Source organism: Chinchilla lanigera, unplaced genomic scaffold (assembly GCF_000276665.1).
Source record: "Chinchilla lanigera isolate Chin_1 unplaced genomic scaffold, ChiLan1.0 scaffold00020, whole genome shotgun sequence".
NCBI classification, from domain to species: domain Eukaryota; kingdom Metazoa; phylum Chordata; class Mammalia; order Rodentia; family Chinchillidae; genus Chinchilla; species Chinchilla lanigera.
Genome location: NW_004955421.1, coordinates 11,673,479 through 11,695,333, shown reverse-complemented (window position 1 = coordinate 11,695,333; position 21,855 = coordinate 11,673,479).

Here is a 21,855-nt window from a genome sequence, read left to right as displayed (position 1 = left end):
CCTCCTAGAACATGGAAGTTAGTGACCATAATGAAAAATAGCTTTAGGAAGTTCTCCAATTATTCCAGTAACAATAGGATTTCTGTTGCGCACAAACTATAGAATATGTGTAGGAAAGAGAGATTGCTGAACCTAGAATCCCAACATGTCAGTTTAGAAGGAGCAAGAAAGGTCTTTACAGATTTATAGCAAATTGCTTCATTAATAAAATTAGTTTTGTACAAAACTGTTATTAATCAATAATTTACCCCTGTCCTTCCCTTGAAGGAATAGGGATTTAAAAATTTACATAAAGTATGGATGAGTTATCTGTAGTAAAGTGACAATGATATGGAATCACATGTTTAAATGATATAGAACATTCTTTTAGTTTAAATAGTTTTAAATGTAAATGTAAACAATTTTATTTTTAAAGACAGCTTTAGTTGTTATGATCACCTGAAATGTAACTTCCCTGCAAATAATGTATATGTGAATTAAGAAAATCTTAGAGAAGTTTTAGTAACATACTATATTACAAATATAAACGATAAATCTTGATAACTCAATAGTTATCTGATTTAAGAAAACTACTTGATACCTCTGTGAATTAGTTTCATTTATGAAGTAAAGTCATTTTAAGGAAAATCAAATCATTGATATGTATGCAAATTGAATATGCTGTAGTTATTTTTGAAAATGCTTTAATGTTTATGTCATGTGAAATGTGTGCACGTTTGTGTCTGCATTAAGCAGTATAATTATTACAATCAGCATTGCAGCTCTTGAAATATTCCAATGTTTCCCAAATATGAGGAATCTATAGCCTTAGAAACATAATAATTACATGATCTAATACTAATTCAGTAGGATACCTAGATCAAAGAGATGAAGTTGGGATGATTATAGACATAGCCTGATTTTGAACACAGCTTTAGTTGTTATGATCACAACAACCTTTTAAAGAATAAACTTCAAAAGAAAAATAATCTTAACAGCTGCTATGCTATGTTTTCTTGGCCCAAACATGTCAGGAGATACATCAAACATCAGATCATGAATGCATTTTAGTAGTGACTAGTTATCAGCAGGAGTTGGATACAGTTATGATAACTCCAAACTATTTGGGGAGTGACTGTTATCATGGTATTTATTTCTAACCTACTGAAGAACCATAAAGATTTATTTTCCCTGAGGTTTATACAAAGATACTGAGGCCGAGAATAATTGAACAATTTAGCCCAACAAAATACTGTTTATAAAGTGTCTCTGGGTAATAAATGATGCTTTGTGTGATAGTAAAGTTTGATCTTATTTATTTTCTTTTATTCCTTGACTCATCTCTGTTAGATTCCCACTGACATGGGAAGGGTGATAGATTTTATAGGAGGGAGCAACTGCATACTGACAGAGAATGTAACAAAGCTGCTAAAGATTTCATGCATTTATATTAATATTTTATATAATAACGTAAGACAATTACTTACATACATATATGTGCTACAGTTTACACTGACTTTTGTATATTTTGTTACAAAATGACCCTCTGGATTGTTCCATTTCACATTTTACAATGTTGTAAGTACAGAATTCAGAGAGGTTATGTGGCTTACCTACTGTTAAACAACATACTATATAGCAGATCTGGGTCTTAAACTCAGTTTTCCTGTGTCAAAATCAAAGTCTTGCCATTATACATTTCTTACACTACTCAGAACTTAATTGTCCCCCTGATACTGCCTATGGATACATGGTATTAAATCATGTTTAGTTTATGTCATAGATGCAAAGATCTCTATTACCTTATTATTTATTGTTACTTCTTGACTTAAGTCACATGGTATACATAGACAATTGGGTTCAGAATGCCAATTACTTCCTTCAGAAGAAATTGCCTTTGCTTCTTTACTGCATCGTGTTGTCAAAGAGCCATTTATAATATACAACATTCCAAAGTGATATCTGAGCCTACTAAGTTTAATCGGTTGTTCCTGAATCATCAAATTTTGACTTCCTACAATTACAGTGAAGAGAAAACTGGCTTGTCAAAAGTTTAATGCTTTATAAAGTTCATATTTATATGTTTGTAGGAACGTTGACTGTGACTAACATAACTCTACTATATCAGACCTACTTGTCGTCTTTTCCAAAACAAACAAATTTGAACCAGCAGAATTGTAACATGAGATGCTTTTGAATTTTACATGAAGATGAACTGCACATAGTGCTTAATTCAATTCTGTAAAATCTGTAATATTATTAATGAGTGAAATTTCTTGTGGTTCCAGGGTGGACTCCATAAAGAGTACAAATTCAATAGCCAATAGTGGTATAGGAACCTGAACTACCAATAAGCAACTGGGAAAAAGTTACAAAGCCTCCGTGCCGAGAGCTTTAGCATTCTGAAGTAAAAGTAGAATGTACCTGTCAGAATGCAAGTGTGTATACTCCATCTCTAGTGTTATTGCTCAATCCGATTTGTTCTGTGATTTGAATGTATCATTTTACCACTTTACAGTGTCATTTTATCCCTTTGTGGTGTGCCTAGCAATTTTCAAAAGAGCAATTCTTCTTAAATGAAATATAAATGTAGTCCGGAATAACCAATATGATAAATATTTCTAGTGGTGAATCTTTTTCATAATGTAGAAATGTGACAATTTGAATCACAGTTAAAAATATTCCTGAGGGAAATTGTAACATTTTCTCAACCCTCTCATTGCTCTAAGTAGAAAGATGGCCAGAGCTCTAGTGATTTCATTTCTACTGACTATTTAATGGGGGAAGGATTCAGTTATAATACCAAAAAGGAACAAAAAGACTTCTTTTGGTTATTGATTTTTACTTTAGTCTTTTCATTTTTTTTTTAGCCAAACAAGGTTTTTTTTTTGAAATCTATAAAAGGTATTAAAAAGATAATATCACTGTGCATAGCTGAAAGTACTCCATTTATTTTCTTCATTCTTTTAAACTTTCAAAAGTTAAAAAATATAAAAATTAAAAGAGAATACAATCTACAGGGAAAGCCATCATGAAGCTGCTTTAATGATATACAATCTGTTAGCTATCAGAAGACTGTAAACAGACTAATATTTCGAGATGTAGAGGATGAATCACCCATTTAGAAACATTGAAGAGAAAATGAAGAAGCTATGAGTGAGTTGTGAAGCAATGAATAAGGATGTATTACACCACAGGAAGCCATCAATATTTGTTTATTATGTCAGCATAAGGAATAAATCTGTTAGCTAATTTGTATTCTCCACAGTTAATTCCAGTGTTCCTGCTTGAGAATTTTTTGTTTCAGAATGAGTGCTGCACAGCTGTTTAATGGGGCCTTCAAGAATTCACAAAGTCGTGGTCCCTTGGAGGTAGAAAGGCACTGTAATGTATGATATCAATTCACAAATGATGAAATACCACTACCATTGAAAATTGTACACTTTTTTCTTTCTTAAATTCTCTATTAAATTTGTTAAAATTCCCTGTTTTAAAAAGAACGTCTGTTTAGACTAAAAGCAACTACTAATTTAAGTGATGCAAGGAAGACTCTGTAATGCAAGTTTTCTGCATTTTTAGCAATGATTTTGTCAATGTAATTCAACAAGAAATCAAAAATTTTCATGTATAGAACAAGATTGCACTTATGTAAGTCATAATGTCTCTACTGTAGCTTAATATTTACATGAACTTGTATAAAATACTTTTTATAAATAATTGTTATTCCACTTAGATCTTTAAAAGCTATATTATCCATCTTGTTTTTCTTGCAATGCCTTCTGTTCTGATTGTGCTGCCTGAAAGATGATAAAAATTGGTTGCCTATTCTAACATAGAAGGAAAATTGAATTCTTACCTCAGTTTAAGGTTATGACAGAATAGTCTGAACCTGATTTGCTTTTTGGAATTCTCCTTACCTATGGTTGAAATTTGCTCAGGCTAGTCTCACTGAGGATTGTAGAGGAGAAGTCTGCTTTAGTAATTATAGAATACTACAGATATTGCTATAGACACAAAAGCTAGAATGTTTAAACTTTGCTTTTGTAATTCCTTTTCTGATGATGATCTAAACATTAAATTAGTTCATTGATCTACTCATAGTTTTAGTGAAGCAGAAAACTAGAGAATAAATAATGTAAGAAATATTTGAATACAAAAGCAAATGTTTTCCTTTACTCTTGAATATTCTCTTGACCAAGTCAGTGATAAGATTTTTAAATGACATGGTTATATTGCAAAACCAATTATAACAGCTTCCCCTATCTTTGAATATATGAACTTCTGTGTATCGGAACAAACATTTTTCTCATCCCAATTTATTATCCATTATGGTACTGTTTGTTTTCTTAGTAGTTATATGAAATTTAGTAAGTGATCTGCTCTTGTAAGAAAACAAATAATTTCTTTCAAATTGCCTTTCATCTACACATAAGGATTGTGTTAGTTTATGTCAGTGCATATAGTATACATAATATGAGCAAGGTCACATATTGTTGAATGTATGAAATATCAAAACTTTAATCACTAATACAATAATTAATCAGTTATGCTAATATTCCCCTAATGGATCTAAAACAGCCCATCATTTGAAAAGATCCAGTTTATAAATATATTTTAAACTTTTTTATAAATATACAATTCACTAATACAATCTGTAAAATCAAGAAAATATAAAAGCACATAATAAATTGCATTCTATTGGTGCTATTTAAGGACTTAGGTGGAAGGTTTATATTTTCCATGTTAGATAGACTCTTTCTATCTATTAATAATTTATTAAAGTATATTTAGCTAAGCATGGTGGGGCACATGTGTCACCCTGGCATTTCAGAGCCTAAGGCAAGAGAAGCCCTGTGAGTTCAAGGGCAGCCAGGATTATGTAGAGATTTCAAGGACAGCCTGAGCTAGAGAATGAGACCCTGTCTCAAAAAAACAAATACTTATAAATGAAATATACATATTAAATATATAGAAAGATATATGTGAAGTATATATGAAATATCTCAAATCTTTACATATATATAGCTTTACATATATATATGTATATGTGTATATATATATACACATATATATATAGGATATATATATATATATATATATATATATGGAATCTTTGTTTTCTTTTCTGGGAAGGAAAAGAAGGTAGTAAAAGATACATTTTATGTTTTACTCAGTTAAGAAACTGCTTAGTTAAGAAAAGTGTATTTTTCCCATAAGTCTCTAAATTATGATTAATTCTTGTTTAATTTTTTTTAATCATTATCCCCTCAACTTATCTTGGCTTATTTCATTTTCAGAAAGTTTCAGTATATATGTTTGAAATATGGGTCTTTAAAAAAAAAAAAGCCCAATGCCTATTAAATTGTTGTGCTTTTAAAACCTAGTAACATTATTAACATCAGCTACAATTACATCAATGTTTATATTTTCTGGTTGTCTGAAACAATCTTTTATAATTAGTTTAGCCAAATGAAGTTAAAATAATTTCCCCATGTCACATTTATGTATTTGGCAGGATTTTCTCTAGTGTTTTATATGAAATTTTGGAAATGTGCAAAACTGATAGAAAAATTACCAAAAACTGTATTTACCAGCTTGAGTAAATTCCTGTACCACATATCTGCGTGTTCCTCCACTCAGCCACTGCCATAGTTTAGGGCTGAAGCTTTCTAAATCTGTCTGACTGGGAAGAATAGTGAGAAGAGCATTATAGACAACCATTGCTGGAATGGGCCAGGTGAGAGCATGAACTGTCCCTTTTCCTTGTTCAAAAGAGTGGATTTGACTTTCCATTATTTCACTAAAGCTAGATAATGAACACTATACAAGTAAACCAAGTGATGTGCTACACTGTGGTGAGGACGAAGGAGTCGTACAAGAAAGCAAAATGGAATACAACAGGTACAGTAGAAAGATTTGCAATTTTAAACAGGCTGACCTGGAAAGTATCACCAAGAAGGGGACATTTGAATAGAGACCTGGATAAAAGCAGAAGTCATCTGTTTGTCTGAGGACTGAGAATTCTGAGGGGAAATAGTGAGGAAAGTCCTTGAAGTTAGAATAAATTGGCGATTTGAAAAGTCATTTTAAGGGGCAGGGGATTTAGCTCAGCGGCAAAAGCGCCTGCCTGGCAAGTGCAAGATCGTGAGTTTGGTTCCCGGTACCGGAAAAAAAACCAAACAACAACAACAAAAAATTATTTTAATACTGTGTAATTATAGAAACACCATGAGGTCATAGTAGTAGGAATAACACTACCAAGAATGGAAAGTTATGCATAATTCTGCTACTACTGGAAATCAAATTATTTTCATGTTCTATTCTCGTCTTTTATTTTTTATGCATCCAAACTGACCTAAAATTAGGTTTATGGAAAAAATTATAGATAAACTTACATATAGTTATTTTTGACAATTTATTACAAATGCTTTCCATGTTACTCTGTAGTTCACATAATTATTATTTTAGTAGCTGCCTATTACCCTACCAACTGAAATACCATAGATCTTTCACATAGCTAAATTCCTCTTATTAAATATTTGAGTGACTTTTTCCTAAAAACTGAATAGTATCTTTATTCAGTTAATGTCCTTTTTTTAAAAATGTTTTATTGTGTATATTTAAAATATAAACCTTGATACCTACAAATACATATAGACAGTACAATTGCTCCTGCAGTGAAGTAAATTAACCAATCCAATGCTGGTGGGAATGCAGACATCAGACCTGCATGTATAAGCACCCTATTGTCTCACCAGTGTAAGACCCGAAAGAGTGAATAAAAACTAGGAGGTATGATAGACATTGTGAAGCGAAAGGAAAATGCTCAAAAGTAAAGGACAACTGGGGTGTGGGAAAAGAGAAGTGAAAGAAGGGGAAATTATGTAAGTATGTATACACAGAATAGCTAACATAGTTGTACTACTGTCTTCTATTGCTCTACAGAAAGCAACAGTTAATAATTACTTGTTTGATCAATCTTGTACGTCCCTATTTGTTTTCCGGAGGAACCACTTTGAAGATATCAATAAGTAATACAACAACTGTAGGTTAATTTCCTACAACTTTGTCTGTAACTCTGTTTTGTTTGTATTGTTCTTATGCTGTATTGTAAATGGACATCTGCCTGTTAATATGTTTTCCTTCTTTTATTTTTTAAAATAAAAAGAAATTAACATATCTATAATCTCACCTAAATATGCATTTCTATTTATTTTTTTGTGGCAAGAGTGGCAAAAACCCACTCATTTAAGGGCATTTCTTTTAAAATATTTATTTAAGAAAAAATTAAGAAATGGATTAAATATGAAAAGGATGAATATTTGAATGATTTTGCTTCACCAAGGGCTTTACGCTACTAAATCCTACTTACAACCAACAGTACCTTTTAACAACTTCACAAGCCACAAGGACTGCATTAGGAATCACTGATTATATTTTGAATATTTTAAGTCATCAGAATGAATTTGGTTGCTTATTTTGCATTTTCTGTTGGCAAGTTTTAGTATGGCATGTGTTTTTCTAACAGTTATATCAGTTTAATTTTCTATTTTTAAAAGAAAAACATTGAAAACAATTTTAAAACTGCACTTAAAATGAAAAAGAAAATAAAAATAACCTCTCTTTCTGCATCAGAGGCTAATGGGACAAACCAGCTTTCCGCCTCTCCCAGTCTCCCCTTTGCCCTGCTCTGCACTGAGGTCAGGCGCTACACAGACTGCAAAGTGGTGTTACAGGACATGACGTATCATTCATATGGAAGACAGACAGAAGGGTATTCTGCTAGAGACAGAAGAGAACATCCCCACAAAGCAGGTTCAGAAATATACTACAGTAAAAAGTGATGCAATCCTTAAGAAATTGCATTATATGCTTCTCATTGGACTACTTGTATCTACTCATCTTAGTTTATATTTCCTCAAGGAGTTGACCCAGTATCTATTTTTTATCCATCTCCCTCTCCCAGTGTATGAGCTCAATCAGAAAGGAAACCTCTCCGTACGGTTCCAGTGCCTTGGAAAGGAGCTGGCATAGGACAGGTTCTGAATTTGGATTGTGTGAATGAGCAAAATCTAAGTATCTTTCCCACGTCTTTGATGATCAAAATTCTCTGCGTCTAAATATAGATGTCATGGTCTAATCTTTGTGTTTTCAATTAGATTTCATCAATCCTGAGTTCTTTCTGGGATTTTACCTAGAGAGACTGTCATACCTATATTTTCAAGATTTTTTTTTTTAATTTGTTCATCTTTTGTAGAATTTTCAGGGATATTTTAGTAGGACAGAGGAGGCAGATTCATTAAGGTTCGTAGACAAGTTTTGTATTAATTCAGAAGTTTTTTGTTTAATAATTTAAAATGGTGTCCTTGGCCTCTCTGACTGCAATAAAAACTGTCATACATAATTGTATAAGCATTTTCCATCAGCAGAGTGGACCTGGAGGACTCCACTAAATTCTTCATGTAGGAAATAGAAACTTTCTACTACTTTAACAGAATGTTGCTTTGTGGCCTCGTGCATTTTGTTTTTTAACAACAATAAAGTGGTAGCTTTGCTTCTGGCCACACAGTAACCATTCCTGAACCCTGATCTAACTTCAAACGCATGAAAAAGTATGCTCTGCTTTAGAAGTTGGACAGAGAAGGCACGTAAACATATCCTAAGAGAGCACCATTTCTAAAAGCCATTTGCTGTTAAGTAGTTTCAAATTTTCTTTTATTTCTGTTTTCCATTTAATTTTTTTTCTTGTAGTCATGTATCCTCTTTCAGTTTTGCTTCTACCTTCTTCTACCTTGTTTATTACAATGTGGACTTTTGGTCTTAAAGTTTTGTTTTTCTACATTTAACCCAACTCTTTTGTTTTTTGTTTTTGTTTTTGTTTTTTTTTTTTGGTTTTTCTCCGGTACCGGGAACCAAACTCATGACCTTGTGCTTGCCAGGCAGGCACTTTCCACTGAGCTAAATCCCCAGCCCCTTCTTTTGTTATTGTTTATACCATGTTCCTGAAGCATTTCTGCTTGTGTGATCTTAAGAGTCCTTTTAAAAGAAAACATCTCAGTAACCTTTGTTTAACTGTTTAATCTTCATTTAGAAGCTGGCTAGAAGCCGTACTGGAGGCCTAATATGGAGCAATTGAGATTTATGCCTCCAAACTAAGTTTTTTAAAATCAAAACAATGAAAGTTAAAAGTAACAAGAGAACTAAGAAAGTGGCAAAAATAAGAACAATACAATGGAATTCTTAGGGTGAATACAGAATTAAGAGAATCAAATGGCAGGAAAAGAGAGATTTTTATTAAACATATAATTTACTAGAGACAGGAACTCAAAAGAAGGCTCAAAGAAGGCAGTTCATTATCATCAAAGAAGACAGAGACAATAACTGTAATATAGAAATCATTGTAATACTTTGATAAATGGAAGCAGTCATGTAGACAATCAAAGCTCTATGTCATTTATAATACTTCTTTATTTGGGATTTTGGTCAGTGAATATTTATTAAACATCTTTTGTCTAAATGCATTTTTCCCCTTTTGCATACTTTACCTCAAATCATCCTAACAATAACACCAAGATGTAGATAGTACTACTTTTCATAAGAGAATCTGAATCTGAGATATTTTAAATAACTTGTAACACTACAAAGTTTTTAATTACTCAAGTTAGAATTGTATTTCTAGATGGTCTGATTTTAAATCCAGTGTTCTTTTCATTATATGAAAATTTCCTTGTTAGATGTATAGCGGTCCAAACAAATTTTTAAAGCCAGATAGCCATTGTATACCTCATGCAAACTCTCATGAAGTTACAATAATGAAAAGCAGGTTTTTTGAAAGGTCCTACTCCAATTCTAACATACATAAGATTAGCTTTATGTAGCTAGGATAGAATGATCGATACAAATAAAATAAAAATCATGAAATAGTATTTCTGCAAAATCCTTGCATACAGCCCTTTGAGTAGGTTTTTAAATTTTATTTTGTTAATGAGTCTGAATTTAGATTAAAGCAGTACAGTAGGGTATAAATATTTTTCTTTAGTAAATAACAATTTGTTTTGGTGTCTATTCTATAATTTTATTACACCCATTCTTTTTATTCATCTCTCCTTTTCTCTCTTTTTTATTTTTGATACGATCTCAATGAATCTATGGTAAGAAAAAGAAAATATTTTGGTTCCTTGTTTTAATTTTACACATCTTAGTCTGCAATCAGGATGAAGAATCGTCCTTCGGCTTTTGTCAAATCTTCGCACATCACTATCTTAACCTAAACCTGAGTAGCTATTAATTCCAGTGCATCCAGAAAAATGCATCCTTGAATCTGATTCTTGTTCTCAAGAAATCCCTTTTGGGCAGTTTACTTATGCTCTAATGATTATCTTATTGCATTTTACAATAGCTTCTGAGTAAATATGGACATACATTTCTTGTCATATTTGTGGATATCAATTATCATTAACTTCCTTGGTAGAATGCATATTATGTACAAAGAGAACAGAGAGGGCCTGGGGATTTAGCTCAGCAGCAAAAAGCGCCTGCCTGGCAAGCGCAAGGTCGTGAGTTCGGTTCCCGGTACCGGAGAAAAACCAAAAAACAAAACAAAACAAAACAAAAGAACAGAGATCCTACTCTGTCTGTTTGGGTTTTGTAGTTCCAACACTCAACTAGCTCTGATAAAATAAGTGAAGCTATGTACTGAGATTTAATCAGTTCTGAAATGTGTATATTACGGATACCTATGCTTTGGGTAAATTTAGGGATTAAATAAGCTAACATTAGTATACATAAAATATGAAGAATATGTGGCGTATTTTTATTCAATAAAGAACTATTTAACTAAAATAATAATACAAATTAATATTATTGTTTAATATTTATTTTCATATTGTTTTATTGATATTTAGCAATGTATTGATTTTTTGAACTCATGCAAATATCACCTTACCTTCTGCTCAATCTCTGGATTCTGACAGCAGCTTGATGAATAAAACTTATCTGTTGCCTTCTGGGATCTTATGATAAAAGCATGATTTTGACCTCACTAACAAAACAAGTGCTGGGCATGGTGGCAGGCCTATAATCCTAACACTTGCAAGATTAAAGCGGGAGCACTGCCATGAGTTTGAGACCATCCTGGGCTACATAGTTGAAAGCCAGCTTGAATGTCATAGTGAGACTGTCTCAAAAACAAGCAAACAATAAGGAAAACAATTCACAAAACAAGCGAAGACTGGGTTAGTGGTGACTGCCTTTTTGGAAGTATTGTATTAGGTGATTCTGAGGTTCCTTCTCATCTAACAGGTTGAAAACAATACTTATTTGTAGAGCATGAAACAGTAGAATGCTGCAATATGTATTTTATGATACCAATTTATTATAATTAGTTTTTTAAAAATGTAATACTTTTAGCATGATTTGCACTCCTTAAGTTATGATTAGGAAAAACTTGGGGCTGGGGATTTAGCTGGGGCTGGGGATTTAGCTCAGCGGCAAAAGCGCCTGCCTGGCAAGCACAAGGTCATGAGTTCGGTTCCCGGTACCGGAGGAAAACCAAAAAAAAAAAAAAGGAAAAACTTGACTTTACAACCTGGAAAAGCAACCACATTTTCATGAATGGGAAAAATGAGAGATGGCTTCCTTTAGGGCTCAAACATAGTGGACAATCGTTTGTTTCTTCTGTGTGTTGTCTACTGGACACCTTTATTGTTAGTGTTTTTAGTAAATGATATTGAAGCATGTGCTAATTTGCAGTGCATTATGGAAAAAATTCCCTTGAATATCCAGCTGTAAACTGTTGATAAGTCACGATATTGGCACAGAGATGTAGGTAAGACTGCACATGGGTGATTTATATATCCGTGTCTGTGTCTTCTCCTGCCATCTGTACAGTTGCAGGGAAACTAAAGCACTTGCCTCAATTTATTTAACAACCATATTTAACTCCCACATTGTTCCCAGGATGCAATAAAAGTATATTAATGATTACGGGGAAAACACTAATAAAAAAGCAAACCATAGAGCTAATGGGTTCAGCCAAAATGAACTTCAAGTCTTTGGCTGCCCATGTGAATACAGATCTGATTCAGGTTAAATTTCCTTATTTCTCTGTTTGAAAGGCTGCACCAATACTGATGAACTCAAAAGAATATCATGATGAGAAGACACGCAGGATGTAATTCTGAGAGGTTTTCAGTAGTTCCACATGGAATTGTAATAATACAATAAACCACAGTTGTTGGATATTAATAATAAGTATGTAAATGATTTACTCTTGAAAATAGCTATTCTTCAAAGGTAAGGAGCACTTATTTAATTATTTCTGCTGAGTGAGTGGTGTGGAGCAATGCTGATTTCAGTGCTTATGTGCTCCTGGGGAATGAGACCGGCTGGTTCAAGTGAAAAACAAAACGAATAATCAAACAGCATAACTATGTGGGTTGTTGAAGCTTCCTTTTGTTTGCTTGCATACTGATTTACATGCTTGAGCGTAATGGAAAAAAGGGAGGATTCAAACCTATTAGAACAGAGTTTTCCTTTTGTAAATAGACCATGATGATAATACATCGTGATGTGGTGTTGGATATAGATTCTCTGAAATGAAATTAAGTCTCGTTGGGCTCATTCTCAGTACAGAAATTTATGGAAGGAAATGAATTCTCGAGTTGAACTGTTAAGGCCTACATTCAAAGGAAATAAATGAATATTTAATAAGTTCTAACTATGTGAAAGGCCTCATGTTAGGCACTCTGGAAAATAAAAAGTAAAAGGCGCTGTGTCAGTGCTTACAGAACTGGAATGTTTAGATATAGCGACTATACCATGATGTATTTTAAAGAATGGAGTCCTTGGAGTTTAATTTGTTTTTAAATCCTGGATCACTTATCAGCTCAGGGACTTATGCAATTTACTAAAATATTTTGAATTTTACTTTTCTATCTATGTAGCAGGAGTAATGACAACTAATTTTCAGGATTAAGAAAAATCTAAAAAATCAATTGTACGATGAAATGAGTTATAAGTATGAACTGTGCATTTTGCACATAACCTACAAATTTCTCCTAATTTGTGGGTTCACTATATAATAAGTGAGGCTTTGAAAGTTTAAGTTAAAGCTAAACTTCTATGGACAAAAATCCTTAAATGCAGTGGATCCTGGGGCTGGGGATTTAGCTCAGCGGCAAAAGCGCCTGCCTGGCAAGCGCAAGCTGGTGAGTTTGGTTCCCGGTACCGGAGAAAAAACAAAAAAAACAAAAAAAAACAAAAAAAAAAACCAGTGGATCCAACAAAACATTATTTCTCTGAAGTGATCATCTGAGGAAGGTAGGTGTATTTTGCTCTAGAAAGTTATTTAGGAATCTCAGCCAGTGGGTCTGATCTTACCCTAACTGTACCTAATTTCGTTTACATCAGAAGAGAAAAATAAGTTTAGGTCAAACTTTTTTTTTTCACGAAGAAGATTTAGAGATTGATTACATTCATTCTGTTTTATTCCACTCCTGAGGATTTGCTCTCATGCTCACACTTAGGTGTAGTAGAATCTCTAAAGTATAATCACTGGTTGCATGACCACAAGCCTAGGAAAAAGGAAAAATGTGGACTCAGAGAGATCATGAGTTTGCTATATTTGTCCCACTTACCTGGCAATATTGTTAAGTTTTGAATGTACATTTAAGTTTGGATTTGCTTCCCAAATTTGTATCTCCAAGTGACCTGTCTCTTCTGAGCTCCATTCTAGTAGTTCCCTCTACTATGATAAAATCCTCTTTTTGTAGGTCTCAGAGCCACCTTATATCTAACAAGCATGCATATTATTCCTTGATCTTCTTTATAAATGTGTTCCTTTGCTGGTTTCCTACACAATGGAACGTTAATGTAGGCAAAGCAGATGCAGAAGCTTTTCCTTTATCAGTCAGTATTCTCATATCCCTCAAAGCCAGATAGACACTGAGCCTTGAAGCTTTTGCTTTCTAAATGGAGCATAAATCCAGCAACAACTCTTTGTGCTACTGCTACCCTATGCCGTGGCTCTATCCTCTCTCACCCAATCTGAACTATAATTTCCTAAATCTTTTACTCAGACCCACCACATTAATATGGTCTCCGCACCACAGCCAAGATGGTGGTGTAAGTGGAGTTTTGTTTTATTTTCCATTTTGAAAATCTTCTATAATATCTCTTTTTGACATTACTCAATGACATCTTATGCTCTTAGCTTAATAAATCATCAAAAATCTTCTACTACATTCACAAAACCCTCTATGTGTACATGTTGACTCATTGCATAGTTCAATTCCTTCCCCCCTCACTCTTTTTATACCAACCTGTTCTTCCTAAGTCCTCTGTTATTTACCAGGACAGAATCTTTTCATGTGTAGTTTTCTCTGCAGATGTTTTGTTCCCTGCAATTTCAACTAATTCCTTCTTGTTTATTAAGCAAATATCAGCTCATTATTTAATTCACAATGGAAGCCTTTCCTGGGAATCTTGATATTGTCAGATTTTCCAAGAACATGGTATGCCAATAGCACAATAGCAACATTACTCTGACTTCTCTTGGATTTTATTTATTACCTTTTCCACTCAGTGTAGCTTCATGACTGTTCAATCAACACATTTTTTCTCATTATAGAATACTACTGCACAATAGAGAATGTGGTCCATAAAAACATTTTATAGGCATTTATAGAAAAAATATGAAAATATGAGTCTTATTTAAAATAAAAATATTCCTTATTTGTTCCAAATATGTGGAAAATAAAGAATATTCTTAAAATTTAAAACATTAAGAAATAATATCAAATAAAGATTGACCTCACTAAGGATATAGTGTTTAAAGTAAGTGGTAATGAATGAAAGCGAAAAGAATTAGAGTAGAAGAATTTTTTGAACGTAGTTAACAGTTTTCTGCAGGTAAGGCAGACCTTGCAGAGACTTTAATCACAAAAATACAAAAGGCAGTGTGGAAAGTAGTATATTAATAGAGACAGTGTTTCAATAAGACTGATCAGTAAGAAGAATTTTTGTAGGGAAATAATGAATGTGAAGTCACGGGCCAGAATGTAGAAAGTCATTTTAAATAAAGCTAACAAATATGAAAACTTAATTCATTCAGAGAACCAATAAAAAGGCGCCTGTAATCAGAGATGGAAGAGGAATATCTGAGATTAGAAGACATTTGGTTTGTTAGTGTACCATTTTGCACCAATGTGGATAATAAAGTTGGAAATATACGGGAGAAAATAGTTGGAAAAAGCATTTAAAAAGGTACTTTCATTTTTAAAATTGGCATCAACTGGAGGTATCTACAACATGAATAAATTATACAAGTAGAGCCGAGGAAAGTGGATAGACAAAGAAATTAGAGACTTTCAAAGAAGTCACTGAAGACAAAAGAAGCAGAGAGCAGAGTAATTAAAAGGTTCTATATTAAAGGTATCAGAGGAAAGGTTGAACACAGGCAAACTATCTAATATATATATCTATATTTAGAGAGAGAGAGAATGATAAACTTGCAAATGTGCCCATTAGAATGACTTTTAAGGAAGTAAGTCAACAATTATTTTCTAGCTGTACACTACTTTGAACTCCTCTTTAACTGTGGAAAACTGGCTAAACAAGGTAAAAAAAATTCCATAAGCAGCCCAAACATGTTGATCAGACAAGGCAGACTTGCAAACATCTGATACAGGACAATTCGGATGGTGAACACATTACAGAGTCTCTTGACCTGGTTGGCTAAAGCTCTATTCAATGTAATTCAACTGCTTCTCGATCCTGCTTCCTCTGCCTTCCTTTCACAGGTGCTCATCTATTAAAAACATCTCACACCTCAACTATATTTCAACACGTACTTGCTAAGAGTCTCACCTGTGTTAAGAGATAAAGGAGGATGTGTAGCTTTAAGGAAGTATTTCACAATAATCACATAGCTATAAATAGCAATTTATAATTCTCATATAACATTTATACAAGGTCTGTTTAACACTCCATGCAATTTTCTAAAGATGTCACATCACTTTAGGAAATTGAGGCACAGGGACTTGGCTTGTTCCAGAAAGATATTTAGCCAGTTGAAATTGTGAATCTGGAACTCTGAAAAGAAGTGATAAATTAGAACATAGCTGGTTAATTTTCTGAAACCTATAACTGTTAGGAGGGTTCTTTTCATTTTCATCCTCCTCTTAAGAAAGAAGAGACTTTAAATAACGTCTTCAACAGTGGTAAATGTTAGCATAAAGGGAATGACAACTTCTACAATTGATAATTTACTGAAATTACTTTAAGTATACCTCAATTTTGAATATAAAGTTTGGGAAGGTATTGGTATATTCCAAGATTTGCAACATGCCTTCACTGAAATTTATTTCTATATATGGATAAACCTTTCATTGAATGGAATACAGATAGAGAAATATATTATTTTTCTATAAATCTGGCTCTTTGGTGCAGGAGACAAATACTCAAATAGTGGAATTAGTTAACCAAAAATATTTAAAGGGAATAAAATTTTAAGTTCTCAGTAGTTATAACAACCCTGTCTCTTCTAGTATCTAGCATGCCCTAAACTAAGTTCTGCAAGACATGGCTATTTCTAAGTTTCTTTTCCATTTCAAAACATTTGCACATTGGGTTTCAAAGTGTATACTTGTAGGCTTTTAAAAAGCCAGACCAAATTAACTCAATAATATTTATGAATGTTATATAGTTGAGAGGCATTGAAAAACTGTTATACTTTACTGAATAGAGGTGGTTTGTTGTCAAAGAGTAAAGAAATATCTATAAAGATATGTGATTTGGGAAATGTTATTTTTAAATTGGGAAGGAGAAATATTTTATTATTAAGTATTATTTCTATTGTACATAACAAAATCACTAATATGGACTCCTTTAAAAATAAGAAAGATTATTAGCATACATAATGAGATGATATGGTCATATTAGGTGTGGTTAATTAAGTGGCTAATTATGGTTTCTATCAAAGAACTCTGCTATACTTGTGCTTAGCTTCATCCTAAGGTTGCTATCTTCTCACTTAAGGTGGGTACTCACAGCAACTGGAGAAATATGGTTTTTGTATCCAATGGGAGATAGATAAGCTCTTCTGAAAATAATGAGGGTCATAGATTTTCAGTTTTCCCAAGAATGGCAAAATTAGTTTCATTCTATATAAATAAAGGACATTAATTTATTACATATTATGGATCTCTTCAAATATTAGTTCTTGTATTTCCCAATCTGGCTGAGAAGGGCTGGCTATTAGTGCCTAAATTAACAAAACCAAATTAGGAGGATATTAGAAGGAAAGACAGAAGATGTAGGCAGCCAAGGTTACTCATATATATGTTATTTGTTCTACCTAGAAAAATCCCACTGTAAGTAATTCCTTCTTTTTAAAACTTAAAACATTGGTCTTGATTTTCCACTAGTTCACTTAAAGATTGATATTCTACAACATTTATCTTAATGCAGTCTGCTAGTTTCAGTAACAGTCCTTGGACATTGTTTATCTTGGTTTGATTCACATTTGCTCAGCGGTTGTCTTCCATCATGGATCTCCGTGCACTTCTCATTTATTAAGCAGCAGATGTATGACACTGTTTGGTTTGGGCTTCTGCAGTTCAGTTCTACAGAGTTAGCCTCATATCATCCTTCTTCATTGAGGCATCTTAGTCCTCTGTTATTCTTTCCCTCTCACTTGTGTACATTAGCAATGACCCTATAATGGGATTCAATTTCTTTCACTTCCCCTGCATTCAGAAGTCATCTAATATCATTTTCTTTCATCCTCTTTGGGTTCTTTTGGAGATTATTTATCTTGATTATTTTTCTCCCTGATAAATTATGAAGCTAATGCCACGTGCTAGTCTTTTCAGTAGGATATTATTTCTAACCAAGAAATCAGACATTTATTCATGTACACTCTTGTCCCTGCTCACCTCCAATTGAGTTAATGATGTATTTTCATCACATAATAAAAATATGGCAAAAATACCTTAGTTTTAAAAATAGAAGTATGATGATGTGATGAAGGGAATTCTTGGGGTAGATTACTTAGAGTGTATTTGGAATATATTTCTGTATTATTCTGTTTATGAGATTGCAGGTAACATTTGTTGAATCTGCTGCTTAATATTTTACTTTTACAAATAAAATAATATTCAATAGTTTATGAGATCATGGCAAACTTTTTAGACTATAGTGGTACTTGTTTCATTCAAATCAAAGTTGTAAGTACAAGATTTATATTTGCTCCCCATGAATATTTAAAATTACCAGTCCACAGGATAGGCTGCAAGATGCCTTTCCATTTCCATGTAGAGATTTAAATGGAAAGTTGTATAGTAAACCTAAGTAATAGTTCTAGTACTATGTGAAAAACAAATTATGCATATTCATTTACTAGGTATTGTGTAGAGTACTTTCTTAAATTATTTTCATTTTTCAATTTCCATTTTTTACTGGTTCATGATGCAGTGCATAATGTTTACATTTTCTGTAGGGAGTTTGTTCATGTACATAACACATTTTAAATCTTTTTTCATCCCCTCCTCTTTCCTCCTCCCAGTTCCCTCTATCTCTGCACCCACTTCCCTTTTGCAAAAAATCTACCTCCATTTTCCTGTTGTATATCTTTTATTTTGTTCTTTGTATTTTGTGTTTCTGGTAGCAAAACCACTGCCACCTCTAGCTCACCACTACATTTGGAGGTTTGCATTTCAAAGAACCTATTTTAATACTGCTCTTTGAAGGGTTGATGCATTTCTGATACCACAAGTTTTGTATAAGTTTTTCTCACCTAGTGTTCTATGTATATTTCAGTTAGGTGTTTACATCATTTTTATAACTCAGTGTTTCCCAGTAGTAACTTCTAATAAGAACTTCTTAGAACATTATGGAGATTCTACCAAGTAATCCAAGTTTTCTAAAACAGGTACACACCTACAGATTCACATATATAAATTCTAAAGTGTGTTTCAGATTATATAACCCATTTGGTTTTAGATGTAAGAGTTTTGGCAATTTTATTTCAGACTATATTATTGATGCTATCAAAGCCCATATCCTTCAAACATGTAGTGGGCTATTTTGGTGCTCACCTGGCTAGGAAGTGGTTGTAGTGATACTAGATAATCTTGGCCAGCCCTCCTAAGAGTCTTTATGCAGCAGGTATAACACTGGAACGATAAAATTTTTTCAGGTTCACAAGATTTTTGAGAACTCTTCTGACTTCAGAACACTTGGAAGTATATCCTGAAAATGGACTATAAAGGATGTACACCTTTCACAGACTTATGCAAAGAATACAGAGACTATGTAATGCAAACATTTGCACATAGTATTTGCAATGGATCTTCTCTTTCTTTTCAGTTACATTTTCTCCCTTCTTAAAAGTTTTGCCCTACTATGTCCCTTTTCATATAAATAAGAGAATAAAAGGTGAAGATTTTTGGTACATTTACAGACATTTGCAATTTTTTTAATAATCCTTGTTCTATGCTGCCCATTAGGTGATACTACTTAGATTTCAGAGTGTACTGTAGTATTTTATAGCTGTGTTGCCCACATTCAAAGCTATCATTCATGTAGTCTCTGTGCTACATGCCGGCTGACTCTATAGAATGCAATGTGAAGATCCATTCTGGAATACTGCCACTGAGTCGTGCATATTTTTTGGCATTGATTCATTCTAAAATTTCCTGATATTTACAATTACCTGGTTAATTGCATGCCATATATCCAGGGGGAAAATGTGTGGCCAATATCCTGAAGTCAAATAAAATGTGGAAAATATGAACAAGAATTCTCAGCCCTAGAATTCCTATAGCCAGTCCTAGATGAGTTGTACACTTGTGTTAAAAAGAAAAGTCAGAACCGTGTAGCAAAAATTTGCCCTTAGAAAGAAACTTGCTGAATGTAAAGAAATGCTGTTAACGTTTTTCAATTACGTGTTGGAAGTGTTTTTTTTTTTCAAACAGGAAAACAATAATAACAAACACAGTGTAAAAACATGATTATATTTAAATGCTGATTTGAAAACTATTATGTGAAACAATTTTAATTGATTATCATTTCTCACATAAACCCCAGCCCTCTCAGTTTTGTACTGATTCCTGGTTTGAGGAAGCGGAGAGCAGTGGGCATATGCTTGACCAACATCAGTCCAAGTCTGTTTCCATGTTGGTTCTCACATGGTTGTTAATTAGATTTCTAGTAATGACAAGTAATAACAGTCATCATTAGCCATGACATCCACTCATGTCACTCACCTATCTCAAAGCACATTACAGCCATAAGGTCTGCTGTACATACTGCACACTAACATCGTTATGATGGTTTTATAAAATGTTTTGTGGAGTAAAATGCCTTTGTTCTACTCCTGAAACTCATAATTATAAATCGTTTTCATGCTTTAGGCTGAATGTAAGCGTACTGCAAAATACAATAATGTTATTTTCAATATTATTTTTAAATTCTCCATGTATTGTTTAAAAATTCTTTTATATGTGTGAATGTAGATTTGCTAGATTTTCAGTTTCCCCAGGGCAGAGTTTATCACATTACTTTTGTAACAAGAAAATAATCAATTTCAGGGATATTCATATAGACCTGGGGAAAAAACTTCTATTCTGTTTAGTATATTCTGAACCTTGAGAGATACTCATATTTTCAAAAGACTTGGAAGCCTTAATGTAATATCACAGACAAATTGTCCAAAAAGTTTTATAAATGTGTATTCCTATTGCAAAGACATAGAGTGGAAGAGGTTCAAAAAGAGGAAAATCAGTTTCAGTATAATTTTCTAATTGTGTATGATGTATGGAGCATGTAAATCAAGGTTTTACTGATAATTTAAAAGTTTTAACTATAATGTCCTAATTTATGTATTTTAAAGTTGTGTCAATAACGTTATGACCATAAGATTGCTTTATAAATTAAACTAAGGCCTACTTTAACAGTAACTAAAAAGCACAGCTCTTTTTACTAGATTCAATGTCTTGAACTATAATAGAATTATGAAAATTGATTTTTCACTCTTAACTTCTTATCATTTCAAATATTTTCACACAATCCAGTCTATCCATAGAATGAAATTTTTCATATTATGAGTCTTTACCTCGTTCACCATTACAGAATTTGCTTTTCAGGTACCTGGGAATTGTCAAACCCCAATTTTTGGAAGAACAAAAAGTTAGATGGGATTTTTGATGTGTATATTTCTTCAATAGTTATCTTTCTTGTCTTGCTCTTCTAAGAATTTTTACTCTAAGAATTTTTAAGCATTTATTTCATTTTCATATTTAATTTTCAAGGTACAACATACATTTTCACAAGCATTTAGATAGTATGCTTTTGAAAATTTTTCAATATTTGGGGAATAACTGCTCAAAATAATACTGGGACCAGTGGCTGTTTTATTTAGTCCACAAGCCTGTGTAGTTATGCAATCTGTATTTTATTCTAGTTCACCAGTTTTATTTATACTGGTATACAAGTTTGTTACTGTCAGTAACTTTGAAGCCTGACAGAATGTCAACATGCAGTATGTAAGCATCATGAAATGTTTTGTCTTTTCTTTCTTCTGATAAAGTTTTCTAATAAACATTTTCTTTGAGGAAAGACTACTACAAATACTAATCACTTTTGTCTTTAGTATTTACAAAGGGAATTTCCACCTTTCCTCTAAGATCTCCCGAATTTGCCAGTGACCCCAATTGGCCAGTATATCAAACTAAATACTGAGTTTCCTAAGCAGTTTTTAAAGAGTTGTTTCCATGTGTGAATTATGAATCCTGATCCTTATTGGTAGCTGGTCACACTAGATTCATATTAAAACATACTATTTCTAGGGGCTGGGGATTTAGCTCAGCGGCACAG